At 37.0% G+C, this 15,247-nt stretch overlaps 3 non-coding genes across 3 annotated transcripts; all 3 read right to left on the bottom strand.

The window, feature by feature from the left end:
* Nucleotides 1–783: 783 nt before the first annotated feature.
* Nucleotides 784–855, bottom strand: TRNAQ-CUG (transfer RNA glutamine (anticodon CUG)). The gene has a single exon. It is a non-coding gene; the product is annotated as a tRNA-Gln (tRNA).
* A 4,744-nt stretch (nt 856–5,599) lies between these two features.
* On the bottom strand, nt 5,600–5,671 carry TRNAQ-CUG (transfer RNA glutamine (anticodon CUG)). Its single transcript has one exon. It is a non-coding gene; the product is annotated as a tRNA-Gln (tRNA).
* Nucleotides 5,672–12,757: 7,086 nt separating this feature from the next.
* On the bottom strand, nt 12,758–12,829 carry TRNAQ-CUG (transfer RNA glutamine (anticodon CUG)). Its single transcript has one exon. It is a non-coding gene; the product is annotated as a tRNA-Gln (tRNA).
* Between the last annotated feature and the right edge of the window lie 2,418 nt (nt 12,830–15,247).

The following is a 15,247-nucleotide window of genomic DNA, read 5'->3' on the forward strand; positions in this document are numbered from 1 at the left end:
TGAAAAACTACCATATTTCAAAATTGCTGCAGCAATTTGTGCTTTTTTTTTTTGCATGAGTGGTTCTAAGATGTAATGGTTATCACTTGGGCCTTTGAATCCAGCTATCTGAGTTCAAATCGCTGTGGGGCCATTTTACAAATATATCAGGGGTTTTTTCAAACTCATTTCAGAAGGATTACTCAAGACACTACATTTTTAAATCTTCTAATTACTGATAATGTAAATGGGGCATAATTTAATTAACAAGCCTCCATAAACCATGAGTAGAGGAATCAAAAGTGGGGTATTACTGCGATTGAAGAAATACAGTTTTGATGTTAACCTTGAAACTGAAAAAGGAAACAAACTTCACACTGATTTTCAATGGTAATTTCACAATCGAAAAATACTCTCATTTGATTAGACGTATCATAGGTATTAATCTTGTTTTCTCTTTCAAAATAATTAACATATGAAATGCACTGTAGAAGTTAAGAATATGGTCAGAAAGAAATGAGCAAAAAGCAACTATCTCATTTCCTGGACATAGAGAAGATAGAGGAAAATCTACTTGTGTTAAAATGTGGATAGACAACATCTGTTTCTGATTTTCACCTCTACAGATTCAATATTTAATCATTTGTATTTTATATTTTCATGGAGCTACAAAGAAAGATATGGCTACATACACATCAATAGCTATATACAAGTTTATATGTATAAGTATATAAAGTGGAGATTATATTTTCTGAGACTAAAATTCTTAAAAGTCAATGGCATATTAAATTCTAAAAGGTTGGAAGGTCCCACCGAGATTTGAACTCGGATCACTGGATTCAGAGTCCAGAGTGCTGACAATTACACCATGGAACCCTCCATGATTTGAGATTTTTTGCCATTGTGAAAGAAGAGAATGCCTCAGTTGGTAGCATTATTGTTGCTGCAAAAACTATATCCCAATTGGATATTAATAGTAAAAAGAGTTATAATGCTATTTGTATTTGTTGAATGGCATCCTTCCATAAGTATTTTAAATATGTAAAAGTTTACCATATTATGAAAGTCATAAAATGTTGTTCGTTTTTGATTGTTCAACAATAAAACCTTTTAAATTTACAAATTGCTGCAGCAGTATCTCTGTCTCTAGTAGAGGTGGTTCCATGGTATAATGGTTAGCTCTTTGAAATTTGAATTCAATTATCTGACTTCATCTTTAGTGGGCCGTTTTGTTGCTCATGAACTACTACTCATCTGTCAGCTTTGCTCATTGATTGCACACAGCAAATGCCAGTAGGCTGAAATAGTCATTACATTATTGTTTTCTAAATGTCTTTCAGCTGTTTGCAAGTTGTAGAAACTCAAAATGTGCAATACATGTGACACAAAGGTCTTGTCAAAATACCTAGACATTTTTAAATCATATCCTGTTTTTCTCAAACACATTTCAGAGAGCTAATTCACAACACTACCTTTTTAACCTTCCTGTTATTGATCAGGACAAGATAGCACATTTTAAAGTAGACGCAGTCCTCAAAACAAAACTAGAGTGTGAGAAAACAGGGCTGATTGCAGAGGCCCCATAACTTTTTGCCCCCATTTTCCACTTTTTGCTGGTGATTTCCTGACTTTAAAGGTACCCTGGGTACTGCTAACCAGTCCCAGGGCCTGTGCTCTGTGTAAAATGGATATGCAAATTAGGCTAATTATAATTGGCTAAGTTAACCTACCTATAAGTCCATAGTATATGGTAGGGCATGTAGGTTTAGGGACCACAGCATAGGTAGTGCACACCTAGGTGCATTGCTGAGGTGCCCAGTGTCATTTTAAAAGCAAGCCTGCCTTGCTGGCTGCTTTTAAATTAAAGTTATATGCAAATTCGACTTTGGAATTAAAGGTACTTCCAAAGTCTTAAACTACCTTATTTTTACATATAAGTCACCCCTAAGGTGTGCCCTATGTGCCCCTAGGGCTGGGTGCCATGTAACTATAAGCAGGGACTTTATAAAAATAGATTTATAAGCCCTGGTGAGGTAAAAACAGCCAAATTCGTTTTTCCCTCATTGAAGTAAATGGCCTTCATAGGCTAGAATGGGCAGACTTTATTTAAAATTTTAAAGTCTCCTTAAATGTTACATACCAAGAATTTGGTATCAAATTGATTGTTGTAATAAATCCCACAACTTCCAGTTGTTGGATTTAATATAACTTGTCCAGGTAAAAAGTTTAGACTTTACCTAAAAAGTTGCCAATTTCAGCTCTGCATTGTTTTTGCTGCTGTGCTCTGATTGGCCAGCCTGCAGCAGCTTCTGCCAGGCTGCCTTGATGAGGTGTGAAGTGGCCAGACTTCACACAAAGGAATGTGCTTGGGGGAGAGAATCTCCCCTCAGCAGATGGTGAGGCAGGAAGGGGGAGGGCTGCCAAACTAGTCTTCAAAGGCAGAGAAGGACATTTGCAGCACCCAGCAACACCCCCACATCCTGCAACCCCAGACAGCTAGGTGCCCCCTTGATTAGATTAGGAGAGGGCAGGAGAGGGGTGTGTTTATGATTTTTAGCCACACCAGTGGGTGGGCTCAGCCAGATGTAACCTCCAAAAATCAGATTCATCCATGTTGGATTTTTAGAGACTGTTGCCTTCTGGGATGGATTTTTGCCACACTTCCCAGTAAGTGGTCATCACAGGGGGACGACGCTGTCCCTGATTGGAGAACCAGGGCCCCCCTGCTTTTCACCCAGGAGCAAGGATAAAACTGGCAGACCTGCACCCACACCTCAGATCCCCTCCAGAATTCAACAAGAAAGGAACTTAAGGAGAAGAAGGACTGCCTTGCTGGACCCCTGGCCTGCACCTGGACCCTGCACTCAGAAGGACTGCACCAGCTGCACACTTGGGCTTCACCACAAGAAGGACTTTGCCTGGCTTCAACTGGTTCAAGGAGGGACTCCCTGTTTGCTACAGGTGAAAAATTGCTAAACCAGAGTCCCTTGCACCAACTCCTGAAGAAAGCGACCAGCTGACCACTGTCCAGTGGCCAAAAAGGAGTTTGCGCCAGGTGCATTCTGGGAGTTGAAGTCCGCACCCCCAAGGACCATCACAGAACTTCTGGACCCTTGGGGTGAGCTGTGGACCCCAAAAGAACCTTAAAAGAACATCTGGGTGAAGCCCCAGAAGTTTGGAAAAGATTGGAGAATTTTTGAAAAAAAGCTTCATAAAGTGACCGACCCGACGCGGAAATTCTAGCCGGCTTGCCTCAACCGCGACCCGGCCTGACTTCGTGGTTCGTCCCGGTAAAGAAAAACATCCAAAAAAGAGACTAAGTCCAAACGTAAAAAGTTGACCGGGACCTTCCAGCCATCGTATCCGAGAAGGGCTCCACGGACGTCGGATCAAGATCCAGGTTTACCCCGGTCGAAGGATTTTCATCTCGAAAAAACGACTAAGTCCGAAGGTAAAAATCACCACCGAGGAAACCGACTTCGCGTATCCGGACAAGGGCTCCAGGAGGTCGGATCCAACTGGCAGGTTCGTCCCGGGGAAGAAAAACATCAAAAAAGAGACTAAGTCAGAAGGTAACTTTTTAACCGAGGCCTCCCGCGACTTGTAGCCGAGCAGGGCTCCATCGCGGTCGGCCTGAAAGTTTGACTTTGCCCCGGTCCTGGTGCAACCAGATGACCCGATTGGCGCTTTTTGTTTCTAAGCGCTAGAAAATAATAATACTTTAAAAATTCATATCTCCGGTTCCCCTGAACCGATTTTAATCGTTTTTGTGTCATTTTAAAGATAAAAATATAAGCTATTTTTATAAATTGGTTTTGGATTTTTAAACTGTTTCCTGTGTTTTATTTAATTACTGTTTTGTGATATTTGAATGCTTTACACTTTGTCTCCTAAGTTAAGCCTTGACGCTCGATGCCAAGCTACCAAGGGTAGAGCTGGGATTAATTTACTGAGACCTAACTGTACCTATGTGGAGGTTAGTGGCTTGTTGCTAGGTGTAGGTACCTACCTGCCCTACCAATAACCCATTCAAAATTGCAGCATTTTTGAGATACAAGATTTGTCATTCTGAACATTAGTGTTGGAATTGTGTAGTAGAAAGGTCCTCAGACAGATTTCCAAGAGTCAATCTGCAATCATAAAGTATAATCTTTTGATTAGATGTATTATAGGTAGATACTGATCTGATTTTCTTTTCACCACTATACACAACTCATGCTCACTGTATAAATCAGCTATATTGTTACAAAAACAATGAGCAAAAAACAACTGTCTCAATTTCTGAATATATAGAAAAAAGAGGAAATGATTCTCATGATTCAAATGTGGATAGGCATCAACTCTTTGTTATTTTCACCTCTACTAGCTATGTTTAGTTATGATTTCTATGTTTATATTTTAATATAGTCATACACACTCGCACTGCTACATATGCATAAATACTTATCTATAGGGTAATAAGTCACAGTAAGTTCTTAAATATTACATTTTTCAAACCAAAAATTCCAACAAGTAAAGGCAAACAATAATCTTACAGTTCAGGAAGGTCAAACTGAAATTTGAACAGGGATCACTGGATTAAGTGTTCAACGTGCCTACCATTACATTATGGACGGCTTCTGTACTAGTGTGAAGTTTCCATTGTTACCGAAGATAATTCCTCAGTTTGCCGCTTGTATGTTATTGCAAAAAGATACCCCATGTGGTAAGGAATATCCAACAAAGTTTAATGTTATATAACTGCTTTGGGCAACATCCTTTCCAAGCAGTTTTCAATATGCAAATGTTTACCAAAATATGAAATTAATAAAATGCTGTTCATCTTAGTTTGCGTAATATTAAAAACTACCATATTTCAAAATTGCTGCAGCAATTTGTGCTTCTTTTTTTAGCATGAGTGGTTCTATGATGTAATGATTAGCACTTGGGCCTTTGAATCCAGCTATCTGAGTTCAAATCGCTGTGGGGCCATTTTACAAATATATCAGTGTTTTTTCAAACTCATTTCAGAAGGATTACTCAAGACACTACATTTTTAAATCTTCTGTTTACTGATAATGTAAATGGGGCATAATTTAATTAACAAGCCTCCATAAACCATGAGTAGAGGAATCAAAAGTGGGGTATTACTGCGATTGAAGAAATAGAGTTTTGATGTTAACCTTGAAACTGAAAAAGGAAACAAACTTCACACTGATTTTCAATGGTAATTCCACAATCAAAAAATACTCTCATTTGATTAGACGTATCATAGGTATTAATCTTGTTTTCTCTTTCAAAATAATTAACATATGAAATGCACCGTAGAAGTTAAGAATATGGTCAGAAAGAAATGAGCAAAAAGAAACTATCTCATTTCCTGGACATAGAGAAGATGGAGGAAAATCTACTTGTGTTAAAATGTGGATAGACAACATCTGTTTCTGATTTTCACCTCTACAGATTCAATATTTAATCATTTGTATTTTATATTTTCATGGAGCTACAAAGAAAGATATGGCTACATACACATCGATAGCTATATACAAGTTTATATGTATAAGTATATAAAGTGAAGATTATATTTTCTGAGACTAAAATTCTTAAAAGTCAATGGCATATTAAATTCTAAAAGGTTGGAAGGTCCCACCGAGATTTGAACTCGGATCACTGGATTCAGAGTCCAGAGTGCTGACAATTACACCATGGAACCCTCCATGAGTTGAGATTTTTTGCCATTGTGAAAGAAGAGAATGCCTCAGTTGGTAGCTTTATTGTTGCTGCAAAAACCATATCCCAATTGGATATTAATAGTAAAAAGAGTTATAATGCTATTTGTATTTTTTGAATGGCATCCTTCCATAAGTATTTTAAATATGTAAAAGTTGACCATATTATGAAAGTTATAAAAAGTTGTTCGTTTTTGATTGTACAACAATAACACCTTTTAAATTTACAAATTGCTGCAGCAGTATCTCTGTCTCTAGTAGAGGTGGTTCCATGGTATAATGGTTAGCTCTTTGAAATTTGAATTAAATTATCTGACTTCATCTTTAGTGGGCCGTTTTGTTGCTCATGAACTACTACTCATCTGTCAGCTTTGCTCATTGATTGCACACAGCAAATGCCAGTAGGCTGAAATAGTCATTACATTATTGTTTTCTAAATGTCTTTCAGCTGTTTGCAAGTTGTAGAAACTCAAAATGTGCAATACATGTGACACAAAGGTCTTGTCAAAATACCTAGACATTTTTAAATCATATCCTGTTTTTCTCAAACACATTTCAGAGAGCTAATTCACAACACTACCTTTTTAACCTTCCTGTTATTGATCAGGACAAGATAGCACATTTTAAAGTAGACGCAGTCCTCAAAACAAAACTAGAGGAATCAAAATTGCAGCATTATTGAGATACAAGATTTGTCATTCTGAACATTAGTGTTGGAATTGTGTAGTAGAAAGGTCCTCAGACAGATTTCCAAGAGTCAATCTGCAATCATAAAGTATAATCTTTTGATTAGATGTATTATAGGTAGATACTGATCTGATTTTCTTTTCACCACTATACACAACTCATGCGCACTGTATAAATCAGCTATATTGTTACAAAAACAATGAGCAAAAAACCACTATCTCAATTTCTGAATATATAGAAAAAAGAGGAAAAGATACTCATGATTCAAATGTGGATAGGCATCAACTCTTTGTTATTTTCACCTCTACTAGCTATGTTTAGTTATGATTTATATGTTTATATTTTAATATAGTCATACACACTCGCACTGCTACATATGCATAAATACTTATCTATAGGGTAATAAGTCACAGTAAGTTCTTAAATATTACATTTTTCAAACCAAAAATTCCAACAAGTAAAGGCAAACAATAATCTTACAGCTCAGGAAGGTCAAACTGAAATTTGAACAGGGATCACTGGATTAAGTGTTCAAGGTGCCTACCATTACATTATGGACGGCTTCTGTACTAGTGTGAAGTTTCCATTGTTACCGAAGATAATTCCTCAGTTTGCCACTTATATGTTATTGCAAAAAGATACCCCATGTGGTAACGAATATCCAACAAAGTTTCATGTTATATAACTGCTTTGGGCAACATCCTTTCCAAGCAGTTTTAAATATGCAAATGTTTACCAAAATATGAAATTAATAAAATGCTGTTCATCTTAGTTTGCGTAATATGAAAAACTACCATATTTCAAAATTGCTGCAGCAATTTGTGCTTTTTTTTTCAGCATGAGTGGTTCTATGATGTAATGGTTAGCACTTGGGCCTTTGAATCCAGCTATCTGAGTTCAAATCGCTGTGGGGCCATTTTACAAATATATCAGGTTTTTTTTCAAACTCATTTCAGAAGGATTACTCAAGACACTACATTTTTAAATCTTCTGTTTACTGATAATGTAAATGGGGCATAATTTAATTAACAAGCCTCCATAAACCATGAGTAGAGGAATCAAAAGTGGGGTATTACTGCGAGTGAAGAAATACAGTTTTGATGTTAAACTTGAGACTGAAAAAGGAAACAAACTTCACACTGATTTTCAATGGTAATTCCACAATCAAAAAATACTCTCATTTGATTAGACGTATCATAGGTATTAATCTTGTTTTCTCTTTAAAAATAATTAGCATATGAAATGCACTGTAGAAGTAAAGAATATGGTAAGAAAGAAATGAGCAAAATGTAACTATCTCATTTCCTGGACATAGAGAAGATAGAGGAAAATCTACTTGTGTTAAAATGTGGATAGACAACATCTGTTTCTGATTTTCACCTCTACAGATTCAATATTTAATCATTTGTATTTTATATTTTCATGGAGCTACAAAGAAAGATATGGCTACATAGACATCGATAGCTATATACAAGTTTATATGTATAAGTATATAAAGTGAAGATTATATTTTCTGAGACTAAAATTCTTAAAAGTCAATGGCATATTAAATTCTAAAAGGTTTGAAGGTCCCACCGACATTTGAACTCGGATCACTGGATTCAGAGTCCAGAGTGCTGACAATTACACCATGGAACCCTCCATGAGTTGAGATTTTTTGCCATTGTGAAAGAAGAGAAGGCCTCAGTTGGTAGCTTTATTGTTGCTGCAAAAACTATATCCCAATTGGATATTAATAGTAAAAAGAGTTATAATGCTATTTGTATTTTTTGAATGGCATCCTTCCATAAGTATTTTAAATATGTAAAAGTTTACCATATTATGAAAGTTATAAAATGTTGTTCGTTTTTGATTGTACAACAATAAAACCTTTTAAATTTACAAATTGCTGCAGCAGTATCTCTGTCTCTGGTAGAGGTGGTTTCATGGTATAATGGTTAGCTCTTTGAAATTTGAATTCAATTATCTGACTTCATCTTTAGTGGGCCGTTTTGTTGCTCATGAACTACTACTCATCTGTCAGCTTTGCTCATTGATTGCACACAGCAAATGCCAGTAGGCTGAAATAGTCATTACATTATTGTTTTCTAAATGTCTTTCAGCTGTTTGCAAGTTGTAGAAACTCAAAATGTGCAATACATGTGACACAAAGGTCTTGTCAAAATACCTAGACATTTTTAAATCATATCCTGTTTTTCTCAAACACATTTCAGAGAGCTAATTCACAACACTACCTTTTTAACCTTCCTGTTATTGATCAGGACAAGATAGCACATTTTAAAGTAGACGCAGTCCTCAAAACAAAACTAGAGTGTGAGAAAACAGGGCTGATTGCAGAGGCCCCATAACTTTTTGCCCCCATTTTCCACTTTTTGCTGGTGTTTTCCTGACTTTAAAGGTACCCTTGGTACTGCTAACCAGTCCCAGGGCCTGTGCTCTGTGTAAAATGGATATGCAAATTAGGCTAATTATAATTGGCTAAGTTAACCTACCTATAAGTCCCTAGTATATGGTAGGGCATGTAGGTTTAGGGACCACAGCATAGGTAGTGCACACCTAGGTGCATTGCTGAGGTGCCCAGTGTCATTTTAAAAGCAAGCCTGCCTTGCTGGCTGCTTTTAAATTAAAGTTATATGCAAATTCGACTTTGGAATTAAAGGTACTTCCAAAGTCTTAAACTACCTTATTTTTACATATAAGTCACCCCTAAGGTGTGCCCTATATGCCCCTAGGGCTGGGTGCCATGTAACTATAAGCAGGGACTTTATAAAAATAGATTTATAAGCCCTGGTGAGGTAAAAACAGCCAAATTCGTTTTTCCCTCATTGAAGTAAATGGCCTTCATAGGCTAGAATGGGCAGACTTTATTTAAAATTTTAAAGTCTCCTTAAATGTTACATACCAAGAATTTGGTATCAAATTGATTGTTGTAATAAATCCCACAACTTCCAGTTGTTGGATTTAATATAACTTGTCCAGGTAAAAAGTTTAGACTTTACCTAAAAAGTTGCCAATTTCAGCTCTGCATTGTTTTTGCTGCTGTGCTCTGATTGGCCAGCCTGCAGCAGCTTCTGCCAGGCTGCCTTGATGAGGTGTGAAGTGGCCAGACTTCACACAAAGGAATGTGCTTGGGGGAGAGAATCTCCCCTCAGCAGATGGTGAGGCAGGAAGGGGGAGGGCTGCCAAACTAGTCTTCAAAGGCAGAGAAGGACATTTGCAGCACCCAGCAACACCCCCACATCCTGCAACCCCAGACAGCTAGGTGCCCCCTTGATTAGATTAGGAGAGGGCAGGAGAGGGGTGTGTTTATGATTTTTAGCCACACCAGTGGGTGGGCTCAGCCAGATGTAACCTCCAAAAATCAGATTCATCCATGTTGGATTTTTAGAGACTGTTGCCTTCTGGGATGGATTTTTGCCACACTTCCCAGGAAGTGGTCATCACAGGGGGACGACGCTGTCCCTGATTGGAGAACCAGGGCCCCCCTGCTTTTCACCCAGGAGCAAGGATAAAACTGGCAGACCTGCACCCACACCTCAGATCCCCTCCAGAATTCAACAAGAAAGGAACTTAAGGAGAAGAAGGACTGCCCTGCTGGACCCCTGGCCTGCACCTGGACCCTGCACTCAGAAGGACTGCACCAGCTGCACACTTGGGCTTCACCACAAGAAGGACTTTGCCTGGCTTCAACTGGTTCAAGGAGGGACTCCCTGTTTGCTACAGGTGAAAAATTGCTAAACCAGAGTCCCCTGCACCAACTCCTGAAGAAAGCGACCAGCTGACCACTGTCCAGTGGCCAAAAAGGAGTTTGCGCCAGGTGCATTCTGGGAGTTGAAGTCCGCACCCCCAAGGACCATCACAGAACTTCTGGACCCTTGGGGTGAGCTGTGGACCCCAAAAGAACCTTAAAAGAACATCTGGGTGAAGCCCCAGAAGTTTGGAAAAGATTGGAGAATTTTTGAAAAAAAGCTTCATAAAGTGACCGACCCGACGCGGAAATTCTAGCCGGCTTGCCTCAACCGCGACCCGGCCTGACTTCGTGGTTCGTCCCGGTAAAGAAAAACATCCAAAAAAGAGACTAAGTCCAAACGTAAAAAGTTGACCGGGACCTTCCAGCCATCGTATCCGAGAAGGGCTCCACGGACGTCGGATCAAGATCCAGGTTTACCCCGGTCGAAGGATTTTCATCTCGAAAAAACGACTAAGTCCGAAGGTAAAAATCACCACCGAGGAAACCGACTTCGCGTATCCGGACAAGGGCTCCAGGAGGTCGGATCCAACTGGCAGGTTCGTCCCGGGGAAGAAAAACATCAAAAAAGAGACTAAGTCAGAAGGTAACTTTTTAACCGAGGCCTCCCGCGACTTGTAGCCGAGCAGGGCTCCATCGCGGTCGGCCTGAAAGTTTGACTTTGCCCCGGTCCTGGTGCAACCAGATGACCCGATTGGCGCTTTTTGTTTCTAAGCGCTAGAAAATAATAATACTTTAAAAATTCATATCTCCGGTTCCCCTGAACCGATTTTAATCGTTTTTGTGTCATTTTAAAGATAAAAATATAAGCTATTTTTATAAATTGGTTTTGGATTTTTAAACTGTTTCCTGTGTTTTATTTAATTACTGTTTTGTGATATTTGAATGCTTTACACTTTGTCTCCTAAGTTAAGCCTTGACGCTCGATGCCAAGCTACCAAGGGTAGAGCTGGGATTAATTTACTGAGACCTAACTGTACCTATGTGGAGGTTAGTGGCTTGTTGCTAGGTGTAGGTACCTACCTGCCCTACCAATAACCCATTCAAAATTGCAGCATTATTGAGATACAAGATTTGTCATTCTGAACATTAGTGTTGGAATTGTGTAGTAGAAAGGTCCTCAGACAGATTTCCAAGAGTCAATCTGCAATCATAAAGTATAATCTTTTGATTAGATGTATTATAGGTAGATACTGATCTGATTTTCTTTTCACCACTATACACAACTCATGCTCACTGTATAAATCAGCTATATTGTTACAAAAACAATGAGCAAAAAACAACTGTCTCAATTTCTGAATATATAGAAAAAAGAGGAAATGATACTCATGATTCAAATGTGGATAGGCATCAACTCTTTGTTATTTTCACCTCTACTAGCTATGTTTAGTTATGATTTCTATGTTTATATTTTAATATAGTCATACACACTCGCACTGCTACATATGCATAAATACTTATCTATAGGGTAATAAGTCACAGTAAGTTCTTAAATATTACATTTTTCAAACCAAAAATTCCAACAAGTAAAGGCAAACAATAATCTTACAGTTCAGGAAGGTCAAACTGAAATTTGAACAGGGATCACTGGATTAAGTGTTCAACGTGCCTACCATTACATTATGGACGGCTTCTGTACTAGTGTGAAGTTTCCATTGTTACCGAAGATAATTCCTCAGTTTGCCGCTTGTATGTTATTGCAAAAAGATACCCCATGTGGTAAGGAATATCCAACAAAGTTTAATGTTATATAACTGCTTTGGGCAACATCCTTTCCAAGCAGTTTTCAATATGCAAATGTTTACCAAAATATGAAATTAATAAAATGCTGTTCATCTTAGTTTGCGTAATATTAAAAACTACCATATTTCAAAATTGCTGCAGCAATTTGTGCTTCTTTTTTTAGCATGAGTGGTTCTATGATGTAATGATTAGCACTTGGGCCTTTGAATCCAGCTATCTGAGTTCAAATCGCTGTGGGGCCATTTTACAAATATATCAGTGTTTTTTTCAAACTCATTTCAGAAGGATTACTCAAGACACTACATTTTTAAATCTTCTGTTTACTGATAATGTAAATGGGGCATAATTTAATTAACAAGCCTCCATAAACCATGAGTAGAGGAATCAAAAGTGGGGTATTACTGCGATTGAAGAAATAGAGTTTTGATGTTAACCTTGAAACTGAAAAAGGAAACAAACTTCACACTGATTTTCAATGGTAATTCCACAATCAAAAAATACTCTCATTTGATTAGACGTATCATAGGTATTAATCTTGTTTTCTCTTTCAAAATAATTAACATATGAAATGCACCGTAGAAGTTAAGAATATGGTCAGAAAGAAATGAGCAAAAAGAAACTATCTCATTTCCTGGACATAGAGAAGATGGAGGAAAATCTACTTGTGTTAAAATGTGGATAGACAACATCTGTTTCTGATTTTCACCTCTACAGATTCAATATTTAATCATTTGTATTTTATATTTTCATGGAGCTACAAAGAAAGATATGGCTACATACACATCGATAGCTATATACAAGTTTATATGTATAAGTATATAAAGTGAAGATTATATTTTCTGAGACTAAAATTCTTAAAAGTCAATGGCATATTAAATTCTAAAAGGTTGGAAGGTCCCACCGAGATTTGAACTCGGATCACTGGATTCAGAGTCCAGAGTGCTGACAATTACACCATGGAACCCTCCATGAGTTGAGATTTTTTGCCATTGTGAAAGAAGAGAATGCCTCAGTTGGTAGCTTTATTGTTGCTGCAAAAACCATATCCCAATTGGATATTAATAGTAAAAAGAGTTATAATGCTATTTGTATTTTTTGAATGGCATCCTTCCATAAGTATTTTAAATATGTAAAAGTTGACCATATTATGAAAGTTATAAAATGTTGTTCGTTTTTGATTGTACAACAATAACACCTTTTAAATTTACAAATTGCTGCAGCAGTATCTCTGTCTCTAGTAGAGGTGGTTCCATGGTATAATGGTTAGCTCTTTGAAATTTGAATTAAATTATCTGACTTCATCTTTAGTGGGCCGTTTTGTTGCTCATGAACTACTACTCATCTGTCAGCTTTGCTCATTGATTGCACACAGCAAATGCCAGTAGGCTGAAATAGTCATTACATTATTGTTTTCTAAATGTCTTTCAGCTGTTTGCAAGTTGTAGAAACTCAAAATGTGCAATACATGTGACACAAAGGTCTTGTCAAAATACCTAGACATTTTTAAATCATATCCTGTTTTTCTCAAACACATTTCAGAGAGCTAATTCACTACACTACCTTTTTAACCTTCCTGTTATTGATCAGGACAAGATAGCACATTTTAAAGTAGACGCAGTCCTCAAAACAAAACTAGAGGAATCAAAATTGCAGCATTATTGAGATACAAGATTTGTCATTCTGAACATTAGTGTTGGAATTGTGTAGTAGAAAGGTCCTCAGACAGATTTCCAAGAGTCAATCTGCAATCATAAAGTATAATCTTTTGATTAGATGTATTATAGGTAGATACTGATCTGATTTTCTTTTCACCACTATACACAACTCATGCGCACTGTATAAATCAGCTATATTGTTACAAAAACAATGAGCAAAAAACCACTATCTCAATTTCTGAATATATAGAAAAAAGAGGAAAAGATACTCATGATTCAAATGTGGATAGGCATCAACTCTTTGTTATTTTCACCTCTACTAGCTATGTTTAGTTATGATTTATATGTTTATATTTTAATATAGTCATACACACTCGCACTGCTACATATGCATAAATACTTATCTATAGGGTAATAAGTCACAGTAAGTTCTTAAATATTACATTTTTCAAACCAAAAATTCCAACAAGTAAAGGCAAACAATAATCTTACAGCTCAGGAAGGTCAAACTGAAATTTGAACAGGGATCACTGGATTAAGTGTTCAAGGTGCCTACCATTACATTATGGACGGCTTCTGTACTAGTGTGAAGTTTCCATTGTTACCGAAGATAATTCCTCAGTTTGCCACTTATATGTTATTGCAAAAAGATACCCCATGTGGTAACGAATATCCAACAAAGTTTCATGTTATATCACTGCTTTGGGCAACATCCTTTCCAAGCAGTTTTAAATATGCAAATGTTTACCAAAATATGAAATTAATAAAATGCTGTTCATCTTAGTTTGCGTAATATGAAAAACTACCATATTTCAAAATTGCTGCAGCAATTTGTGCTTTTTTTTTCAGCATGAGTGGTTCTATGATGTAATGGTTAGCACTTGGGCCTTTGAATCCAGCTATCTGAGTTCAAATCGCTGTGGGGCCATTTTACAAATATATCAGGTTTTTTTTCAAACTCATTTCAGAAGGATTACTCAAGACACTACATTTTTAAATCTTCTGTTTACTGATAATGTAAATGGGGCATAATTTAATTAACAAGCCTCCATAAACCATGAGTAGAGGAATCAAAAGTGGGGTATTACTGCGAGTGAAGAAATACAGTTTTGATGTTAAACTTGAGACTGAAAAAGGAAACAAACTTCACACTGATTTTCAATGGTAATTCCACAATCAAAAAATACTCTCATTTGATTAGACGTATCATAGGTATTAATCTTGTTTTCTCTTTAAAAATAATTAGCATATGAAATGCACTGTAGAAGTAAAGAATATGGTAAGAAAGAAATGAGCAAAATGTAACTATCTCATTTCCTGGACATAGAGAAGATAGAGGAAAATCTACTTGTGTTAAAATGTGGATAGACAACATCTGTTTCTGATTTTCACCTCTACAGATTCAATATTTAATCATTTGTATTTTATATTTTCATGGAGCTACAAAGAAAGATATGGCTACATAGACATCGATAGCTATATACAAGTTTATATGTATAAGTATATAAAGTGAAGATTATATTTTCTGAGACTAAAATTCTTAAAAGTCAATGGCATATTAAATTCTAAAAGGTTTGAAGGTCCCACCGACATTTGAACTCGGATCACTGGATTCAGAGTCCAGAGTGCTGACAATTACACCATGGAACCCTCCATGAGTTGAGATTTTTTGCCATTGTGAAAGAAGAGAAGGCCTCAGTTGGTAGCTTTATTGTTGCTGCAAAAAC

Source organism: Pleurodeles waltl, chromosome 2_1 (genome assembly GCF_031143425.1).
Source record: "Pleurodeles waltl isolate 20211129_DDA chromosome 2_1, aPleWal1.hap1.20221129, whole genome shotgun sequence".
In the NCBI taxonomy this organism is placed as follows: domain Eukaryota; kingdom Metazoa; phylum Chordata; class Amphibia; order Caudata; family Salamandridae; genus Pleurodeles; species Pleurodeles waltl.